Genomic DNA, 21,950 nt, shown 5'->3' with positions numbered 1-21,950 from the left:
ACGAGGTTGAACTCTTTTCTTTTGGCGATGGCCCTTGGCTGTGGTTCGAACGACGTCGAACTCCTCTTTTGGCGATGGCCCTTAGCCGTGGTTCAAATGAGGTCGAACTCTTTTCTTTTGGGGATGGCCTTTGGCCTTGGTTTGAACGAGATCAAACTCTTTTATTTTGGTTATGGCCTTGGTCGTGGTTCGAACGAGGTCGAACTCTTCTCTTTTGGCGATGGCCCTTGTCCGTGGTTAGAACAAGTTCGAACTCTTTTCTTTTGGAGATGGCCCTTGGATGTGGTTCAAACGAGGTCGAACGTTTTTCTTTTGGCGATGGCCCTTGGCCGTGGTTCGAACGAGGTCGAACTCTTCTCTTTTGCCGATAGCCCTTGATTGTGGTTCGAACGAGGTCAAACTCTTCTCTTTTGGCGATGGCCCATGGCCATGGTTCGAACGAGGTCGAACTCTTCTCTTTTGGCGATAGCCCTTGGCCGTGGTTCGAACGAGGTCGAACTCTTTTCTTTTGGCGATGGCTCTTGGCCTTAGTTCGAACGAGGTCGAACTCTTCTCTTTTGGTGATGGCCCTTAGCCGTGGTTAGAACTAGGTCGAACTCTTTTCTTTTGGCGATGGCCCTTGGCCATTGTTCAAATAAGGTCAAACTCTTCTCTTTTGGTGATGGCCCTTGACCGTGGTTCGAACGAGGTCAAACTCTTATCTTTTGGCGATGGCCCTTGGTCGAGGTTCGAACGAGGTCGAACTTTTCTCTTTTGGCGATGGCCTTTGGCCGTGGTTCGAACGAGGTCAAACTCTTCTCTATTGGAGATGGCCCTTGGCCGTGGTTCGAACGAGGTCGAACTCTTCTCTTTTGGCGATGGCCCTTTCCCGTGGTTCGAACGAGGTCGAACACTTTTCTTTTGGCGATGGCCCTTACCCGTGGTTCGAAAAAGGTCGATCTCTTTTCTTTTGGCGATGGCCCTTGGTCGTGGTTCGAACGAGGTCGAACTCTTTTCTTTTGGCGATGGCCCTTGGTCGTGGTTCGAACGAGGTCGAACTCTTCCCTTTTGGTGATGGCCCATGGTCGTGGTTCGAACGAGGTCAAACTCTTCTTTTTTGGCGATGGCCCTGGTCGTGGTTCAAACGAAGTCAAACTCTTTTCTTTTGGCGATGGTCCTTGGTCGTGGTTCGAACGAGGTCGAACTCTTCTCTTTTGGCGATGGCCCTTGGCCGTAGTTCGAACGAGGTCGAACTCTTTTCTTTTGGCGATGGCCCTTGGCCGTGGTTCGAACGAGGTCGAACTCTTTTCTTTTGGCGATGGCTCTTGGCTGTGGTTCGAATGAGGTCGAACCCCTCTTTTGGCGATGGCCCTTAGTCGTGGTTCGAATGAGGTCGAACTCTTTTCTTTTGGCGATGGCCCTTAGCCGTGGTTCGAACGAGATCAAACTCTTTTCTTTTGGAACTGGCCTTGGTCGTGGTTCGAACGAGGACGAACTCTTCTCTTTTGGCGATGGCCCTTGGCCGTGGTTCAAACGAGGTCAAACTCTTTTCTTTTGGCAATGGCCCTTGGCTGTGGTTCGAACGAGGTCGAACTCTTTTCTTTTGGCGATGTCCCTTGGTCATGGTTTGAATGAGGTCAAACTGTTCTCTTTTGGTGATGGCCTTTGACCGTGGTTCGAACGAGGTCAAACTCTTCTCTTTTGGCGATGGCCCTTGGTCGTGGTTCGAACGAGGTCGAACTTTTCTCTTTTGGCGATGGCCTTTGGCTGTGGTTCGAACGAGGTCAAACTCTTCTCTATTGGAGATGGCCCTTGGCCGTGGTTCGAACGAGGTCGAACTCTTCTCTTTTAGCGATGGCCCTTGCCCGTGGTTCGAACGAGGTCGAACACTTCTCTTTTGGCGATGGCCCTTGCCCGTGGTTCGAACAATGTCGAACTCTTTTCTTTTGGCGATGGCCCTTGGTCGTGGTTCGAACGAGGTCGAACTCTTTTCTTTTGATGATGGCCCTTGGTCGTGGTTCGAACGAGGTCGAACTCTTCCCTTTTGGTGATGGCCCTTGGTGGTGGTTCGAATGAGGTCAAACTCTTCTTTTTTGGCGATGGCCCTTGGTCGTGGTTCGAACGAGGTCGAACTCTTCTCTTTTGGCGATTGCCCTTGGCCGTAGTTCAAACGAGGTCGAACTCTTTTCTTTTGGCGATGGCCCTTGGCCATGGTTCGAACGAGGTCGAACTCTTTTCTTTTGGCGATGGCTACTGGTTATGGTTCGAATGAGGTCGAACTCCTCTTTTGGCGATGGCCCTTAGTCGTGGTTCGAATGAGGTCAAACTCTTTTCTTTTGGCGATGGCCCTTAGCCGTGGTTCGAACGAGATCAAACTCTTTTCTTTTGGAAATGGCCTTGGTCGTGGTTCGAACGAGGTCGAACTCTTCTCTTTTGGCGATGGCCTTTGGCCGTGGTTCGAACGAGGTCGAACTCTTTTCTTTTGGCGATGGCCCTTGGCTGTGGTTCGAACGAGGTGGAACTCTTTTCTTTTGGCGATGTCCCTTGGTCGTGGTTCGAACGAGGTCAAACTGTTCTCTTTTGGTGATGGCCTTTGACCGTGGTTCGAACGAGGTCAAACTCTTCTCTTTTGGCGATAGCCCTTGGCCGTGGTTCGAACGAAGTTGAACTCTTTTCTTTTAGCGATGGCCCTTGGCCATGGTTCGAACGAGGTCGAACTCTTTTCTTTTGGAGATGGCTCTTGGCTGTGGTTAGAATGAGGTCAAACTCCTCTTTTTGCGATGGCCCTTAGCCGTGGTTCGAATGAGGTCGAACTCTTTTCTTTTGGCGATGGCCCTTAGCCGTGGTTCGAACGAGATCAAACTCTTTTCTTTTGGAAATGGCCTTGGTCGTGGTTCGAACGAGGTCGAACTCTTCTCTTTTGGCGATGGCCCTTGGTCGTGGTTCGAACGAGGTCGAACTCTTTTCTTTTGGCGATGGCCCTTGGATGTGGTTCAAACGAGGTCGAACTCTTTTATTTTGGCGATGTCCCTTTGCCGTGGTTCGAACGATGTCAAACTGTTCTCTTTTGGTGATGGCCTTTGACCGTGGTTCGAACGAGGTCAAACTCTTCTCTTTTAGCGATAGCCCTTGGCCGTGGTTCGAACGAGGTTGAACTCTTTTCTTTTGGCGATGGCTTTTAGCCGTGGTTTGAATGAGGTCGAACTCTTTTGTTTTGGCGATGGCCCTTGGCCATTGTTCGAACGAGGTCAAACCCTTCTCTTTTAGCGATGGCCCTTGGCCGTGGTTCGAACGAGGTCGAACTGTTCTCTTTTGGAGATGGTCCTTGGTCATGGTTCGAATGAGGTCGAACTCTTCTCTTTAGGGCTATTTTCTCTTTTGGAGATGGCCTCTGGCTGTGGTTCGAATGAGGTCGAACTCTTCTCTTTAGGGCCATTTTCTCTTTTGGAGATTGCCTCTGGCTGTGGTTCGAATGAGGTCAAACTCTTCTCTATTGGAGATGGCCCTTGGTCGTGGTTCGAACGAGGTCGAACTCTTCTCTTTTCGCGATGGCCCTTGCACGTGGTTCGAACAAGGTCAAACCCTTCTCTTTTGGCGATGGCCCTTGCCCGTAGTTCGAACAAGGTCGAACTATTTTCTTTTGGCGATGGCCCTTGGCCGTGGTTCGAACGAGGTCGAACTCTTCTCTTTTGGCGATGGCCCTTGGTCGTGGTTCGAACGAGGTCAAACTCTTCTCTTTTGGCGATGGCCCTTGGCCGTGGTTCAAACGAGGTCGAACTCTTCTCTTTTAGCAATGATCCTTGGCCGTGGTTCGAACGAGGTCGAACTCTTCTCTTTTGGCAATGGCCATTGGTCGTGGTTCGAAAAAGGTCAAACTCTTCTCTTTTGGCGATGGCCCTTGGCCGTGATTCGAACGAGGTCGAACTCTTTTCTTTTGGCGATGGCCCTTGGCCGTATGGGTCAACCTCTTTTTTGGTGATGGCTCTTGGCCGTACGGGTTCGACCTCCTCTTTTTTTGGCAAAGGCCCTTGTCTTTAAAGGGTGTTATTTCGACTTAACGAAATGTTAACCTTCGTTGTTCGATCAAGGTCGAACTTTTCTTCTTTGGCGAAGGCCCTTGGCCTTAAAAGGTGTTATTTCAACTTGTCGAAATGTTAACCCGTCGTTGTTTGATCAAGGTTGAACTTTTCTTCTTTGGCGAAGGCCCTTGGCCTTAAATGGTGTTCCCTGGGAGTCCCAATTTGCTTAATTTTTCTTGCATTGGAGAATATAATGTATTTCATGGGGGAGTCCTAGTTTGCTTACTTTTGCTTGCATTGGAGAATATGATGTATTTCCTAGGGGAGTCCCAGTTTGCTTACTTTTGCTTGCATTGGAGAATATGATGTATTTCCTGGGGGATTGCTCCTGCTTCTATTCCACTAAGAGAAATAGTCAGTTAAAACAAAATAAAAGCATTCGTTACCTCGATTTGATCGGTCGACGAGTTGAGAGGAGTGACCATATTCCCTTCTCCAATTATGCTTTCAGTGGACGCTACCAATTTTGGCGTGGTTGTCCGCTTTAGTAAAGTTTTTTTGTTGAGTTACAGATAGCATATTATCTGATAGAGGAATAGTTGGGTAAGAAGAGGGCACCAGATGACCATATCTCTTTTGTGCGCCTTCTTGCAAATCCACATTATTGTCTCATATTTTTGGGAGGCTGTAATATTCTTATCAGTTAACTGGAGTTGCTTAAAAGGGCCCAGTACAGAAAGATATGATATTTCAAACATAAAGTTAAGATTCCTCTATTTGCCCTCTTTTTCCACTCTGACATTCTATGGGCTGTCATTTTCTTGGGTTTGTTTTGTGCAATTGCAGCCCTTCCATCTTTGTAACTTGGACGTTTTTAGCTTCTATGTCCAAGCTCTTTTCATTTAATACAATTGAACTCATAAGTCCTTGAAGTCACTTATCTGTTTTCTACAGTTGAAATATATAATCAAATTTATCCAATGATAAGAAGCGCCTTTGATTTGGCATTTAAAGAACACAGAAGTTGTATGAATATTCTCTTATACGGATAGTATATTAAAAATTTGAAGTTGCACAAGCGAAAGAGAGTTTAGAAAAGCTATTTCGTCTTTCCATGTTATGGTAGATAGCCGTACTAGGAAATATCTACCATGAACAGAATGTGGAGCTGGAATTGAATTCCAGATCTAGTGGAAACTAAAATTTTAACTAGAAAATCCCCACAGATGGCGCCAAATTGTTTGGCACAAAAGATTCTAAAACCTTTTTGAACAAATCAATCAAAGATCAAGGGGTAAATCCTAGTTAAAGATAATTAACTCTAGATCCGAGATGAATAATACGAAGTAAAAAACATAACCGAGTATAAATGTCGACGGCGATTATGGCTAGATTTAATAGCATAAAGAAAGATACATTAAGTAACATTAAGTGGAAATAAAGTGTAAATAAAGGAAAAGATTCACCCGATCTTGAGTGAGTCAGATCTTCTTTCATTTGATAAAGATAAATGATAGACAAATACAAGAACCTTAGGACCCTTTTTGGATCTCATGAAAGTTTGGGATCATCGATCCTCTAATCTCTTTAAAGAGGTATGTTTACATATTTTCTAGAGAGAGGGAAAGGGAGAGATAGCCAGCCCCCTTTTGAAAGCCTTCCTAGGCTATATATATAGTCGAACCCTCTTGATCCCCACCGTGACTTGGTGCGCTTGGGTAGTGGTGTGTTCTGGTCGTGACTTTAGGCATTGCTCTTTTCGATGTGTCGGATATCTTGAAGGAGAAATGAAGTTGGCCCTATTGTCTTCCACTACCCGATTGCTAAAAAGGGATCGTGGGTAACCTGGTCGTGGCGGTCAGATTTTAACCAATACATCATTCTTGATAATTCCTTTTTGGCAAAGGAAACTCACATCTTTGTCTGAGTCGATAAGATAATCCATGAAAATGAAAAAATTACTGAAATATCTAGAATGATAGAATTTAAGGGTCCACCAAACTCTACAAAGAACCAGGTTCTCTATTAGTTCCCACAGAACACACGCACACTGCAGTAAGTAAATGGCACAATGGAGTTTTACGTAGAAAATTCCCAGCTCAAGGGATCAAAAACCACGACCTACCTTTGTAGGATTTCAACTTCACTACTGAGCAACTTTATATTAAAACCTATTGTAACCTAGGAATTAACCTCTTAATTCCTCACTAACTTGTAACACTCTATTACAAGTCACTTTGTAATAATTCTATTACAAAGACTTTACAACTCGACTAACTCTAGTCAAGACAGAAACACAAGGGTTTATGATTTATAAAGATTTTCTACACAATGCTTCTAACTAAGCTAAGTAGAAATTACACGTAGAGCATTTTAACAAAGGTACAACACAACTAAAGATATGTAATAACTTCAATACATGGAATTGGTCCTTGGTTATGTTGTTCTTCATTCTTGATGCCCTTGAGAATAACTTGCAAGATTGACACAGACTTTAGAGAATGCTTGATGAGTTCCTGAATAGTAAGTGATTTGTTTTACCTTTGCTTGATGTTAATATCTCATTTGTGACATCACTTGAATGATGTAAGCAAGTTAGCTAAAGGGTATTCTCCATAAAGTTGATTGTTGCACTGTTTCTGTACTGTAGCGTGTGCAGACAGCAACTTTACAGCTGGGGCAGTTGACTTGTACAATCTCCTTGGGAACTGATAGCTATCTGGTCCCTCTGTTGTTCCCTCTGTTATTCCCTCTGTTGTTCCTTTGACCCTGAAGAGTTGACTGTCTCTCCAATTGGAGACTTGTTGATCTTTAAGTTCTTGAGGTTGTGTATCAGGTTCCTTATCTTGTTCTTATCGGCAAGTTTATTAGATCATCAAAATATAATAGGGATACACATATAACCTATCAACTTTCCCCTTTTTGATGATGGCAAACTTATAATTCAAGTTCGCCCTAAAAACTAAAATGAGGATGTACATCAGATGATTGTTGCTCGTATGCTATAAGATTTAATTTCTCAGGTTGGTCTTCGTACTGTCAAAGACTTCAAAACAAATAATTGTCGTCACTTCATTCTCAAATTTAATGTCAAATAAAGTTGTGTTATCTCCAAGGTTGTGATCTTCCTCCAACTTTTGAAAATGTAACTCTAACTTCGCGGAGCTCTTTTTCATTTGGCATGTTAGCATCCCATGTTTGGTGGTCCTTATCATTTGGCATATTTTTCAACCTAACCATTTTTAAAGGATTCCAACATAAGCTTTTCCTAAAATGTTCCATTTCCAAACTAGGATTCTCATTAGTAAGGCTAGTTCCCTTCTCCAAAGGGTGACATGACATGTGTACTAGTTGAAGTAAATATTTGATGTTTTTGGCATCAGTTTCAGTCTCAAGAAAGGATGCAGGGCTTATCTTCAAGAAGGAAGAATTTTATGAGTGGTACTATTGGATCCATAGTCATGTCGTGAAGCTTAGTAAGGACAACGAAAAGAAGTCGGTTTTCTAATAATAACAAATCTCGACGTACTTGGCCATATGTGCAACTTTAGGGGATAATAATGTCTTCTTCTATTGAACACAAACTTTTAGGCGATTCGGAGGTCGTTTCTTGAATTCATGATGATGGCGTAGATTTAGCATACAAAAATTGAAAATTATCCCGAATTTCTGTTTTATTGTTCTAAAACACCAAAAAACGAGGAACAGTCACTATTTTTTATTATGTCATTTCTGATGGGCCCACGAATTTACGATGATGGCGTGGACTTGAACAGTATTGTTGTCACTATAAATATACTCTATATCATCATAACACTTTTAGTGCCTCATATTTCAATTTCTCCAATTCACAAATGCAAGTTTTCACTCCTTAAAAATCGTTGTAGGTAACGCAATTTATAATTCTCCATCGAGCGTAGTTGTAAATTCTTCTTATGGTAAGGACCAATAAAGACCAACATTGGCTTACAAGCATCTGGATTTGATTCACTTAGCCCCACACTTACTCTAAATATGGTACATGATTTGGTAGTTGAATGGTACAAATCTAAATATATTACGTCAAGAATTTGATTTGTCTCGATTAATTGATCCCCTTCTTCTATCTGTAATTAATGAAAATGAGTCATAATTTTTTGCAATAGGAGTTTCAAGCTAAATTACAAAAGTTTGAGGATGATATCCTGTTTGGTCAAGCTTCTTTAATCCTAGAAGTGCTTTTTTTCAAAGTTAAAATGTTTGGCCAAACTTTTGGGGAAAAAAGTACTTTAAGGAGAAGCACAAGTAGTTTTGGAGAAGCAAAAAAAATAGCTTCTCTCCAAAAGCATTTTTTTGAAAAGCACTTTTGAGAAAAATACACTTCGAATAGTTTTTAAAAGCTTGGCCAAATACTAATTGATGCTCATAAGTGCTTTTTAAATTAATTAACCAAACACCAACTGCTTCTCACCAAAAGTACTTTTGAGAAAAAGCACTTTTCAAAATAAGCTGATTTTTGCAGTTTCGCCAAACAGACTGTGAAACTGCTTGAAAAGAAAGTATAAGCAAAACTTCATGATAACAATAGGACAGAGAAGGGTGTACATAAGCCGGTTTGGTTAAGTTTTTTCATTCATCAAACCAAACGTATTATGTTCATTGGCTATATCTATAAATCAAATCAAAAATAAAAAACTAAATTCCTAAACACTTCCTACCTTTGTTTCTTTTTGTACGAAAATACAGACAAAAACAAAAAGGGCATCCAGTTTCACAAGGTATTTCGCGCTCATATAAATGCGGAAAATGGTCGTATCCTAAGGAGTGTGATATAGACAACCTACCCTAATGCTAGTTTTAGTGGTTTCTTCCATAACTCGTACTCATGACATATCATACAGAGACAACTTTACAAGTGCTTCAAGTTTCCTTCACAACTATAAAGTAAAATGGAAAGGTATTGCTTGTACGTGTTGAGGGTGAGGGAGAGGGAGAGATAGAATGAGAGAGAGAGAGTGAGGGAGGGAGGGGTAGAGAGAGAGAGAGAAAGACCCCATGTTCTGTAGTTTGATGAAACAGTAGAGTTCGGTGATTTATTAGTGTAATCTAATAGAGTGTGTCATCCCTCTTGCTTAACTTTCATGACCATTAATTCCAACGTAAAAATTGCACGGCGTTTTATTTGGTCGTCCCCATTTAACATGTACCCACTTTTAAATATTTTTATAAGTAGTACCCAAAGTTTAAACAACTTCAATCATTTTTCTCCTCCTCCTCCTCCTCCTCTTTCTTCTTCTATAGTGCTTTTAATTATATGGTGTTTTGTGAACATATTTTAAGGTAGTTTATGATGTTTTACAGTGGTGAGCTGTTGCGGCACTTTATTTTTCTCATTTGGAGTAGATTAAGATATTAAATCATGTATTAGATTGTTAAAATTCGACGAACAAATTATTACTTTTGGGCAATTTGCACTTAAGGCCAAAGACTTTAGGCCTCTTTGGCCTTAAGTGCATGAAAACATTGGTTGTACTTCAGACCTATTTGACATTAAGTGCATTCGAAGTGCAAATTTTTTACTTCAGAATTATTGGTCTTAAGTGTATGAAACGATTGGTTGCACTTCGGACCTATTTGGCCTTAAGTGAATCTGAAGTGCAAATTTTCCACTTCAGCGTGCACTTCAGATCTTTTTGGCCTTAAGTGCATGAAACCATTGGTTGCACTTCAGACCTATTTGGTCTTATGTGCCTCTGAAGTGCAATTTTTTCGCTTTAGACCTCTCTAACCTTAAGTTCATGAAATAGACGTATTTGGCCTTAAGTGTATCTTACGCGCAATTTTTGCACTTTAGACTTAATTTGCCTTAAGTGCATTGCACTTCACATTATTTTTTTTTTTAACTTCAGACCCGATAAGTCTGAAGTTAATCATAAAGTGGGTAGGTTTGCAATTTTTTTTGCAGAGTAAGTATAGCTTCAATCGTGACCTTAAAATCGGGTATAGATGCAAATGCCCTGATTCCTGCGAGTGGGAAATCGGGTTAAAATGGTCTGGTATCAAATTCTTTTAATATCTAGTCATAGATGGCTATTATTGTTCATTGCAGAATTCGATTTGAAAAGTCCCAAAAAAAAATACCACACATCAACTCTTGTTCTAAAAATAAATAAATAAAACACTTATTGGAGACGCTATTTTCGCTTCTGCTTAAAAACTAAAAATAATTTGTTACTACTTAAGAACACTTCATTATTCGCCATAAACTTGGCGGAACACTTTCATTCTCTAAAGTAAGTGCTTCATAAAAAAAATTACTTTTGGCCTTTAGAAAACTGGAGCAAACAATCTATGTGTCATGTCATTTAACTTGAAGTAGCAAAGAATATAATATATTTATATGTTTAGTATATAACGAGAAAATTGCAAAAAAAAAAAAAAAAAAAAAAATACCTTTTTGGTTTGGCTGTTTTCTTCTTTCGTTGGTTCTCTTGCTTCTCCTGGATGATGAGAGCTGACCTGCAAATTTATAAGAGGAATCAGATCAAATATTCATATTTATATAATACGGATAATCAAAAATATCTGATATGTGGCCTTGTTTTGGCCTTTCAACACAAAATATTGTTGGCCAATGATAGAAGATAATGAGAAATGCGTTGACTCAAGTCAATGGTTATTTTCCTCAACTATTTTCGCTTTGTGCTGTCCGATGATAGAAGCTGATCGGAATGAGAAAAGTCAATGATTTTTTTCCTCAATTATTTTTCGAGGCTTTGTCGTTTTTTTTTTTTCTTTTTCTTTTTTATTAGGTACTTAATATCTATGTTGGCGCGACAAAGTCTGAATAGAAGGAAAAGTCCCACATTGAAAGTAAAGCCCTAATCCGTTTCTACAATCATGTCATTTGAGGGTTTGTTTGGTAGGGTGTATAAGAATAGTGCGGAATAAGGTGTATTAGTGATGCATGGATTAGTAATGCAAGCATTAGTTATGCATATATTATTTCTTATCTACTGTTTGGTGTGGTGTATTAAAATTATAATGCATTGCAGAATTTTTAAGAAAAATAGTTGTTTACAAAAATGCCCTCCATATTCTCTAGCTTCAAGGGTTTTAAGGACAATTTTATCTTTAACCATACTAATGCATGCATTAATAGCCTTGGTATTACTAATACCATGGTTTTCTATGCATTACTTATACATAGGATTATACCAAGTGTCGCTCCCCCTTTTTTCCTCTTTTTGATGGGGAAGTCCGGATTTCGACATTCACGGGGTGTAATGACTCATTTCCTTTTGAGAATTGGGTATTTGAAGAGTCGCCACCCGGATTATGATGCGTTAGGGCACCTAGAGCGATTAACTCTTGGGTTGGTTTGCATTACCAGAGACTAGGGTAAAGGCTCGAAGTAACCTCGAGGGGAAGGTGTTAGGCGCCCCTCTTGGTCCACAACTGTGGGTCCCGACCGAACTTATATTTACAAATTAGTCAATTACAAGTAAACAATTAAATCAAATAGGTCGCAAGCAAAGCACGTTGGGATAACTCAAGTAGTAAAGATTTGGACAAGTTGTAAAACAAAGGTTTAAATAAAAAGGAATTTGGTAAAGAGGGGTCCTAGGTTGGTTGTCCTATAGGATCACCCCACACAATATCCGGTAAACACTTCTCAATGGGGGCTACACGTGACATTAGCGCGTAGTCATTATATCCCATATCTACATTTCCCGTCCCCTTAGTGATCATGCAATCGAGTGTTTGGTCAACAATTTCTGTTGCGTGTTGCTACCCGTCCCTTCTTAATGGTCCTGGAGGGAGTTTGGACCTCTACCTATAGGTGGTTCTAGACGGACCCCTAAGGTTTTAAAAGGTGAAAATTCTAAGGTGACAATCAAAACACTTAGGACTTTTAGTACATAAATGGAGCAATTAGAGGCTCAAAGTTTCCTCCTCAAACAAGCACATAAATAGTACGACTCAAGCACAATTAAGGGCTTTCATTAGACAGTGTCCTAAGGCAGGATATCTAGGTGAATATGCAAAAACAAAAAACTTATTTTAGACTCAAAAATGATAACCCTAGCAATTGCCTATCGATTTTAAAGACCTATTAGGATTAGAAAACATCAAGCAATAGAAACAGTTTCAGAGTTGTAGGTTTGAAAAAAAAATGCCTTAAGGGCTTGCCTATACGCGGAGAATTGATTAGCACAGTTGTACAAAAACAAAGCATGTTTTGAAACAAACTTTTTTAATACCTATAGGCGTGATATCTAACGATAGGTTGAGACAGTTTTAAAGAACTTTTTTCAGGAAATATGAAATATTTAATTAAACCAATCCAGAAATGACTAAACGTGGACTAAGTTGATTTATTAGATTGACCGGCAGAATTTCGAATATGGTTCCCTATAGTCATGATATCTAAGTGTAATACTGATTTTAACGATTTGCAGGTAGGAAAACATACATAACACTTGTTATAACTGAATCCGGGTTAAATCACATCCTATAGGCATGATATATATTAATTAATCTGATTTTAAGACAATGAAAACATGATTCTTATTACGAAATTATCCGAATCCTATAGGCATGGTTTCTGGACATGATAAGATGTAAAGCCTCGTAAACATGGTTTCTATTTAGTAGAGCAAACAAATTTAAAATTAAAGTCTTATGGACATGATTTCTATTTGGCAAAGCAATCAGATTAAAAAGTAAAGTCCTATGAGCATGATTTCTATTTGGCAAAGCAATCAGATTAAAAACTAAAGTCCTATGAGCATGATTTTTACCAGAATTATCCCATAAAACATGTATCTGCCCACCCTTTCACTAAATACCCCAATATCTGTTTACAAGTTATTACAGACCAATGAATGAATTACATAAGTAAGTAAGAAAAAATAAGAAGCTATTCTATAGGGAGCCTTCATTTAGGCTCAGATTTCCCAAAGCCTCCAGTGGCCTCAAATGCCTCAATTCCATAGACAATGACATAGTCTAGGTGCATCAGAGTTCCCTAACGATCTCAAGGATCCCGGGCAGTGCTTACACCTAGACTTGGTAACCAAGAATTGAACAAGTGCAGTGTGGAAGGGCCAGCCTCAGTATGCCAGAGTTCAGAGGGTTTTCAAAGGATCCCAAGGCAGTACACATACTAGAGGGGGCAGAACTTATTGACTAAGAGTAGAGTAAAAAGTGATTGACACAAGTTAAAAGGTTTTAGTAAAAACTGTATTAAAACAAAAGTCTGTTTGAAAATAATTTAGTAAAACAACAGAAACTGTTTGAAGAGATGAACAAAAGTCAGAACAACTTAGGACAGGTTTATACATAGCTAGTTCACAGAACCAAGTAAACTCAGTAGTCACACACAAGGATCAAGGGGTTTGGGATACATAGAATATTTGACTGCAAACACATAACCCAGCAAAGATTTAGGACTAGTTTAGACATGCTCAGAAACAGTTGACCCTGGCATAGTCACAAAACCAGACATGAAGAACACAACCACATAAAGGGGTGATAGGGATTTGGGGATTCATGGAGTATATGATAGTAAGTACACAAAAAGTAAGAGATAATTGGTAATACATGCTCAGAAACACACATAAAGAGGGAATATACTGATCTAAAGGAAGGGGAAGACATAATAACATGCTAATAATGTAACTATCAACTACAAGTTTCACAACAAAACCACAAATAGAAGCAAACTAGTAGCAAAATGAACTAAAGCAATAAGAGAAACATATTATTGTTGGAACTTTGAATTGAAACTAGAACATACCAGTGAAAAGGATAGTAAGTAGAGTGAAAGAACAAGAGAACACAAATAGTTAGCCTTGGCTTGCAGCCGGCTAACTTAAAGTAGTAGCAAGTGGTATAAAGAGCATAAAGTTTTAAGTGTGAGAGATAATTTTGAACCAAGAGTTCATGTGTTATGCTAATGAAAGACTAGAGTATTTATAGTTGAAAGCAGGTAGTAAATAAGGTAAGAATCATAGTAGCATAGTAATTAAGGAACTCAGAATCAGTCAGTCAGAAAGTCAAGGAAAGTGTTCCCTTAAGTTAAGGGAATTAATTCAAACGGTAAGAACCAGTAGCATATAAGGCAAGAAAATTAGTATATGACTAATAAGGAAAGAATCAAAGTTCAGTAAACATAGGGTAAACAATTAGGACTAAGTTCAGAAAAGGAAATGGTTCAGTAAGAATAAAGTACTGCAGCAAATAAGGTAGGGGGATCAGACAATTTAAACAGACGAGGTAGAAATTTAAGGTTTAAAAGAAAAATAATTCAATCAAACCATAAAATAAGGAAATCAGAATCAATCAAGAGGGAGTTATGATTCTATACTCAACATATAAATAGATAAAAACAAACAGACGTAGCAAACAGGCAAGGTCAGCAATATCGACAGAAAGAGGCAAGTCTGGAACAACCAAGATGAATACAATCACATAGAGGTGATATAAGTAGGCTAAGGACTCAGTAAAATGTATTCGAAGCACGATAACCACAGAAACTTAACAAGAATCGAGTAGTCATGCTAGCACACAGAACTAAAATAAAGAAGATCTAAAAAAATTAGGGCTTTTAACATAGGCGAGTTGAAAAAACAGTAAAAACATAGAATCAGTCAAGATATGCAAGGATAGAAGTTTCAAACATAAAGAATCAGTTTAAACAAAGTGTAGAAGCAGTTCCGAAAATCCTAGCTTTAGAAAAAGATGAAAATGACTTGAAATCGATGATTTTTGTAAAAGAGATTCGAGAACAGTAAAAAACATTAAAGGAGAAGACTCAAATCGTTCAAAAGTCGTATAGATCTAAGAGATGTAAGCAAAAATAGGGTTTTAGAATAAACCCAAGTATAGATGAAAGAACCTGGCAAAATCTCAAGGATCGTAACAAGTATAACAGGATTTCACTTGGAATCATACTAAGATAGCCAAGAACATACCAGATAGCAAACCCTAGATGCGAGTCGGTGTGACCCAGGGCCCTTGAACACCTCAGAGAAGATGAGCGTGGAAAAAGGAGGAGCCATTGGAGGCTTGGAGTTGAAGGGTGGTCACCAGAGAAGGGGGCGGTTGAAAGAGGCTAGGGCTAGATTGAGAAAAGAGAGAAGATGAGAGAATCTAAAGGCGGCGGTGTGTAGAGAGTGATTAGGGTTAGGGGGTGTTAGGGATTAAAAAGGGAAAGGGTTGATATGGACAGTTGATCTAGGAGATCAACGGCCAGGATTTGATCGGATAAATGGGTTCCGAGTTTGGGTAAGTGTATATAGGGTCTGGGTCGAGCAATTGGGTAGGAAATTGGGTTGGGGTTGGGTTCGATTTAGGCTACAATTGAAATCCAAATCTGGCTATAATTTAAATAGCCAATTTTCCCTGTTTAATTTTTAATAATAATAAACAATTTATGAAAAATAATTTTGTGTACAAAAATAATTTAAAATATGTAATTATAATTTTAAAAATATAGGGACCTATTTTATGCATATAAAATGTAATTATACATTAAATGGGTTAACATTGCAATTATATGCAATTTAGCTTGAAAAATACCAAATGCAATTATAAAAATACATAAAAAATTTATCAACCATATTTTGGCATAAGTATAGAGATTGAATGAATAAATCATCATAACAATAATTTGGAAAATAATTATTGGGATTTTATGAATAAAATGGAAGTAAATAAATCAATTTAAATCCTAAAAATTATGGGAAAAATTATAAAAGTTTTGTGCATGCTTACACATGTATATGTATGTTATTTTAAGGGTATTTATGCATATAAAAAAATATAGAGAGAAAAATTGGGTATCAACACCAAGTATGATATATAACTGATACAAATATTAGTTATATACAGGTTGAAAATATATACCAAACAAAGTATTAGTAATACATAGAGCTAATGTTTGCTCTATTTTTTCTAATACCTCCTACCAAACGACCTCTTGGGAAAGGATACCCCATCCGCTCCTACCTTTTGAATGGGAAAGGAACCCCTTATACATTCTTTTCTGATTAAGCTTTCTTTTTCTTTTTTTTTTTTTTTGAAAAACAATTGTTATCCATAAATTTAAAAAGTCAAAACAATCCTTTTTTGAAGGGAATATATTTGGCACTAAAAAAAAATTGGCGGTATATTCTGGTAAACTTTTGGTTGCAATGTAAGAAAATTGAAGAGTAGAAGTCCACCATTAAAGGTCATTCAAAGCTTTGCTTTCGAAAATAGGATTTTTTAGTTTGTTAGTTGTTTGGATTTGGTGTTGTTCCAATTGATTGAAAATATCAAAAGAAGTTCAAAATTTTAATTTGAAGTGATTTGGAGTAGATTTGAGCAAGATTTGAGTTAAATTTTAGAAAAGATGCAAGGAAGAAGACTGTCACGACCCCGGTTTGCCCTCCTTGAACCATCGTGACGGCACATAGTCCCTACGACTAGGTAAGACTAAACTTGCGGAAGATAACCAAAACTTGCGGAAATAAAACAATTTAAAACGGAATTAACGTAATAACAGTGTTAAATGTGTCGCTTGGCATACACCATATTTATACAGATCTCAAAAACCAATATCTAAATCCAAGACCCGGAAACCCACGAATCACAAGCTAAGAAAAAGAAATACAACATAGCTCTAACTCCGGAATTTTTGTCTAATAAGAACAGAAGTACAGAAGGGCTAAATACTAAAAGCATGAATAGAAAGGGATTTCTCGGTCTACGAACGCGGCAGATGTACCTGGAAGTCTGTAAGCAGTCGTCTCCCTCAATAATAGTAGGCCTGATTAGCGGTACCTGGATCTGCACATGAAAAACATGCGTAGAAGGGTCATGAGTACACCATAGTGGTACTCAGTAAGTGCCAAGTCTAACTTCGGTTGGGTAATGACGAGGAAGATCAGGGCCCTACTGAGGTTAAATAAAATAATAAGGTCAACAGTATAGAACAGAACAGTATAAATGAGTACAGCAGTGGAATAATACAGGATGTACAGGATGACAATAACTATAAAGAAACAAGGTAAATAGGGAAAGGAAATATAGCTCACCACCAATAATAACAATCGGGTATCTCCTAGGATACCGTCCTCTAGTCCCATATGTACGAATCCAATGGATCTCCCGGGATATCGTCCTGTAGTCCAACTCATAGTGTGCGGGGATCTACCGGAATCTCGTTCCGTATTCCCAAATGTAAATACCCAATACTGGGGAATCTACTAGGTGCATTCCCGTAGTTACATATAACTGTGCAGGGGGGATCTCCCGGGAATCTAACCCGTAGTCCCAAAGTAAATAAGCAGGGGGATCTCCCGGGAATCTAACCCGTAGTCCCAAAGTAAATATGCAGGGGAATCTCCCCGGAATCTAACCCGTAGTCTCAAAGTAAATGTGTAGGGGGATCTCCCGGGAATCTAACCTATATTCCCAAAGTAAACAAACAAGGGGGAGCTACAGGAATCCCACATCCGTAGTCCCAATGTAAATACATAGCAGCAACAAGAAAATATTCAGAGAAGGGAAATTTCATATTAAGGCAACAAATGATTCTAGCTTAGCATGCTGCACAGAGTTCAGGTAACAGATTGAGCAATCAAAGCAATTAAATCATAACATGCTTTCTTAAGCTAACAGAAGGCTTAATAGTCAAGTAATAAAACAGGAAAGGAAAACATACTAGTAATTACTTAAAGAAAATCGGATTTCCAACAATTAGCACAAGTACGCACTCGTCACCTCACGTACAAGGCATTTCAATTACCAAATATACCAAGGGGAAGGTCCCCCACACAAGGTTAGACAAGTCACTAGGGGTGTTCATAAAAACCCGAAAAATCGAACCAAACCGAAAACCAAACAAAACCGACCAAAAAATCGATACTTTTTGGTTTGGTTTGGTTTTGGTTTTGAATTTTAAAAACCGATCAAATTTGGTTTGGTTTTGGTTTTAATCAGGAAAAGAAATCGATAAAAACCGAACCAAACAGACTATAGAATTAGCTATTTCAAATTTATTATTACACTTATATATATATATATATATATATATATATATTTTTATACAAAGTTTCAAAAATTTATGGTAAATGTTAATAGTTTGCACTTTTAGTATAGTTCTTTACCTTTACATTCTAGTTGGAATATTTCTTTTGTTAAGTGTAAGAATCCATTTCGTGTTAAAAATAATATATTTTTAATTGAGTCCCTAAATTATTCATCACTATTTGATTAAATTATCATCAATATATCTTGGTAAATAATAAATTTCTCAAAGAGCAATTGATTGATAGTGTTACGTTGAAAATGTGGTCGTCAGAATATGTGTTTGGTAGTGTATGTCTTATATTTAAGAAAAAACTGACAAATAACCGAAAAACCCGACAAAACCCGACATAAACCGAATCGAGGAAAAAACGACTTAATTGGTTTGGTTCTAATATTTGAAAAACCGACTTACTTGGTTTGGTTTCTATTTAAGGAAAAACCGATCCAAACCGAACCATGAACACCCCTACAAGCCACTTACCTCGAACCGACTCAAAAATCAATCCGACACCACATTCTTGCCACGAGTATTCGACTCCAAATGAACCGAATCTATTCAATTAAATTTCATAATATAAATAACACTTCAAGTAATTGATTCTACAATTAAATTCTAACCTAATACACGAAATTATGTAAAAATGACCAAAATGCCCCTCGGGCCCACGTCTCGGAATCGGGTAAAATTTATATTTCCAGAAACATCGCACTCTCACGAGTTTAACCATACCAAAATTATCCAAATCCCATAACATTTCGACCCTCAAATCTTCAAATCGATCCGAAAGGGTTTTGAAACTCTTCCAACTAAATTCATAGATTAAATGCCAAAACTAGTAATAGATTCATGTAATCTAACCAAAATTAAGTTAATATCACTTACCCCATTGTTTATCTCAAAAATCTCCCGAAAATCGCCTCTCCACGAGCTCCAAATTTGTAAAAATAGAAAATGGGACGAAGTCCCATTTTCAGAACTTAAAACATTTTGCCCAGCAAGTTTCGCATCTGTGATCCTGGGACTGCATCTGAGGAAAAATGTCGCATCTGCGACTTTCACTTAAGGTGCCAGATTCCGCATCTGCGAACCGCTAACCGCAGGAGCAGTTCCGCTTCTGCGAGCTTTTCACCGCATCTGTGGTTCCTGGGGAATTGACACAATGCCGCTTCTGCGGCCCTTTAGCCGCTTCTGCGGTGACCAAACCGCAGATGCGAAAATAGCAGAAGACCAGCTGCTGCAACAACCTCAACTCCAATATTTCCTCCGTTAACCATCTGAATTCATCCCGAGGCCCCCGGGACCTCAACCAAAGGCATCAACATATCCTAAAACCTTATTCAAAATTGTACAAATCTTCAAAATACCTCAAACAACATTAAAACAACCAAAACACTTCGGATTCAAGCCTAAGTTTCTAAAATCTTCCGAATTCCGTTTTCGATTAAAAACCCAACCAAAACACATCCAAATGATCTGAAATTTAGCACATACATCCCAAATAACACAACGGAACTATTGCAACTCTCGGAATTCCATTCTGACCCTCAGATCAGAATCTCACTATCGAACCGGAAACTTCAAAAATTCAACTTTCGGCATTTCAAGCCTAAATTAGCTGCGGACCTCCAAAACACACTCCGAACATGCTCCTAACCCCAAAATCACCCAACAGAGCTAACAGAACCATCGAATTTTCATTCTGAAGCCGTCTTCATATTGTTCCGACTATGGTCAACTTTCCAACACTTAAGCTCTCATTTAGGGACTAAGTGTCCCATAACTCTCCGAAAACTTAAAATCGAACATCCCGGCAAATCAAAAATAGCAGAATTAAACTTGGGGGAAGCAATTAATAAGGGATCGGGGCATAAATTCTTAAGACGAACGGTTGGGTCGTCACATCCTCCTACACTTAAACATTCATTCGTCCTCGAACGAGCATAAAGACATACTTGAAGTAGTGAAAAGATGAGGGTAACGACTGCGCATATCCTGCTCGGTCTCTTAAGTTGCCTCCTCGACCGGCTAACCCCGTCATTAAACCTTCACCGATGCAATGTTTTTTGACTTCAGCTTTCTGACCTGCCTGTCCAATATTGCCACTGGCTCCTCAACATAGGATAGATCCTTGTCCAACTAGACTGAACTGAAATCCAACACGTGCGACGGATCACCGTGATACCTCCAGAGCATCGAAACATGAAATACTGGGTGAACTCCTTCCAAGCTGAGAGGTAAGGCAAGTTCATAAGCAACCTCCCCAACACGCCTCAATACCTCAAAAGGGACCATAAACCTCGGATTCAACTTCCCTTTCTTCCCAAATCTCATGACGCCCTTTATAGGCGAAACCTGAAGCAGAACCCGCTCTCCAACCATATAGGAAACATCACGAACCTTCCCGTCTGCGTAACTCTTCTGTCTGGACTGGGCTGTACGGAGTCTATCCTGAATCACCTTAACCTTCTCCAAAGCATCCTTAACCAAGTCTGTGCCCAATAATCTGGCCTCACCCAGCTCAAACCAATCCACCGGAGATCTACACCGTCTACCATATAAAGCCTCATATGATGCCATCTGAATGTTGGACTGAAAACTGTTGTTGTAAGCAAACTCCGACAATGGCAAGAATTGATCCCAAGACCCTCCAAACTCAATCACACACGCACGGAGCATATCCTCAAAAATCGGAATAGTACGCTCGGACTATCCGTCCGTCCGAGGGTGAAATGATGTACTCAACTCCACCCGAGTACCCAACTCATGCTGAACGGCCCTCTAGAACCGTGATGTAAACTGAGTACCCCTATCTGACATGATGGACACTAGAATACCATGCAGACGTACAATCTCCTGGATATAAATCTCCGCTAATCGCTCCGAAGAATAAGTAATACACATAGGAATAAAATGAGCGGACTTGGTCAACCGATCCACAATCACCCAAATAGCATCAAACTTCCTCAAAGTCCATGGGAGCCCAACTACAAAGTCCATGGTGATCCTCTCCCACTTTCACTCCGGAATCTCTATCTGCTGAAGCAACCCACCCAGTCTCTGATGCTCATACTTCACCTGCTGACAGTTGAGACATCGAGCTACGAATCCCACTATATCTTTCTTCATCCGCCTATACCAGTAGTGCTGCCTCAAATCCTGATACATCTTTGCGGTACCTGGATGGATAGAATACCACAAACTATGGGCCTCCTCTAGAATCAACTCTCGAAGTCCATCAACATTGGATATACAAATCCGACCATGTATCCTCAATACCCCATCATCACTAATATTCACATCTCTGACATCACTGTGCTGAACCTTGTCCTTGAGGACAAGCAAATGAGGGTCATCATACTGCCTCTCCCTGATGCGATCAAATAGGGAAGATCGTGAAACCACGTAAGCTAGAACCCGACTGGGTTCCGAGAGATCCAATCTCACAAACTGGCTGGCTAAGACCTGAATATCCATCGCCATAGACCTCTTTGATGCTAGTAGGTAAGCTAAACTCCCCAAACTCTCTGAACGGCGACTCAAAGCATCGGCCACCACATTGGCCTTGCCCGGGTGATACAAAATAGTGATATCATAGTCCTTTAGCAACTCTAGCCACCTCCTCTGGCGCAAATTTAGGTCCTTTTGCTTGAACAAGTGTTGCAGGCTCCGATGGTCAGTATAAATCTCACAAGGCACACCGTATAAGTAATGGCGCCAAAATTTTTAGGGCGTGAACAATGGTAGCTAACTCAAGGGCATGAACATGGTAGTTTTTCTCATGTATCTTCAACTGTCTGGATGCGTAGGCAATCACCCTACTGTCTTGCAGCAACACCGCTCCGAGGACAACCCTCGAGGTATCACAATAGACCGTATAAAACCCCGAACCT

General features: G+C 39.5%; 1 pseudogene; it reads right to left on the bottom strand.

The window, feature by feature from the left end:
- Positions 1-5,977: 5,977 nt before the first annotated feature.
- LOC138889327 (uncharacterized) lies at positions 5,978-21,540 on the bottom strand (annotated as a pseudogene).
- Between the last annotated feature and the right edge of the window lie 410 nt (positions 21,541-21,950).

This window comes from Nicotiana sylvestris, chromosome 4 (genome assembly GCF_000393655.2).
Source record: "Nicotiana sylvestris chromosome 4, ASM39365v2, whole genome shotgun sequence".
NCBI lineage: Eukaryota > Viridiplantae > Streptophyta > Magnoliopsida > Solanales > Solanaceae > Nicotiana > Nicotiana sylvestris.
Note: the sequence above shows the minus strand (reverse complement) of the source record. Positions and strands in the feature narration are given on the sequence as shown.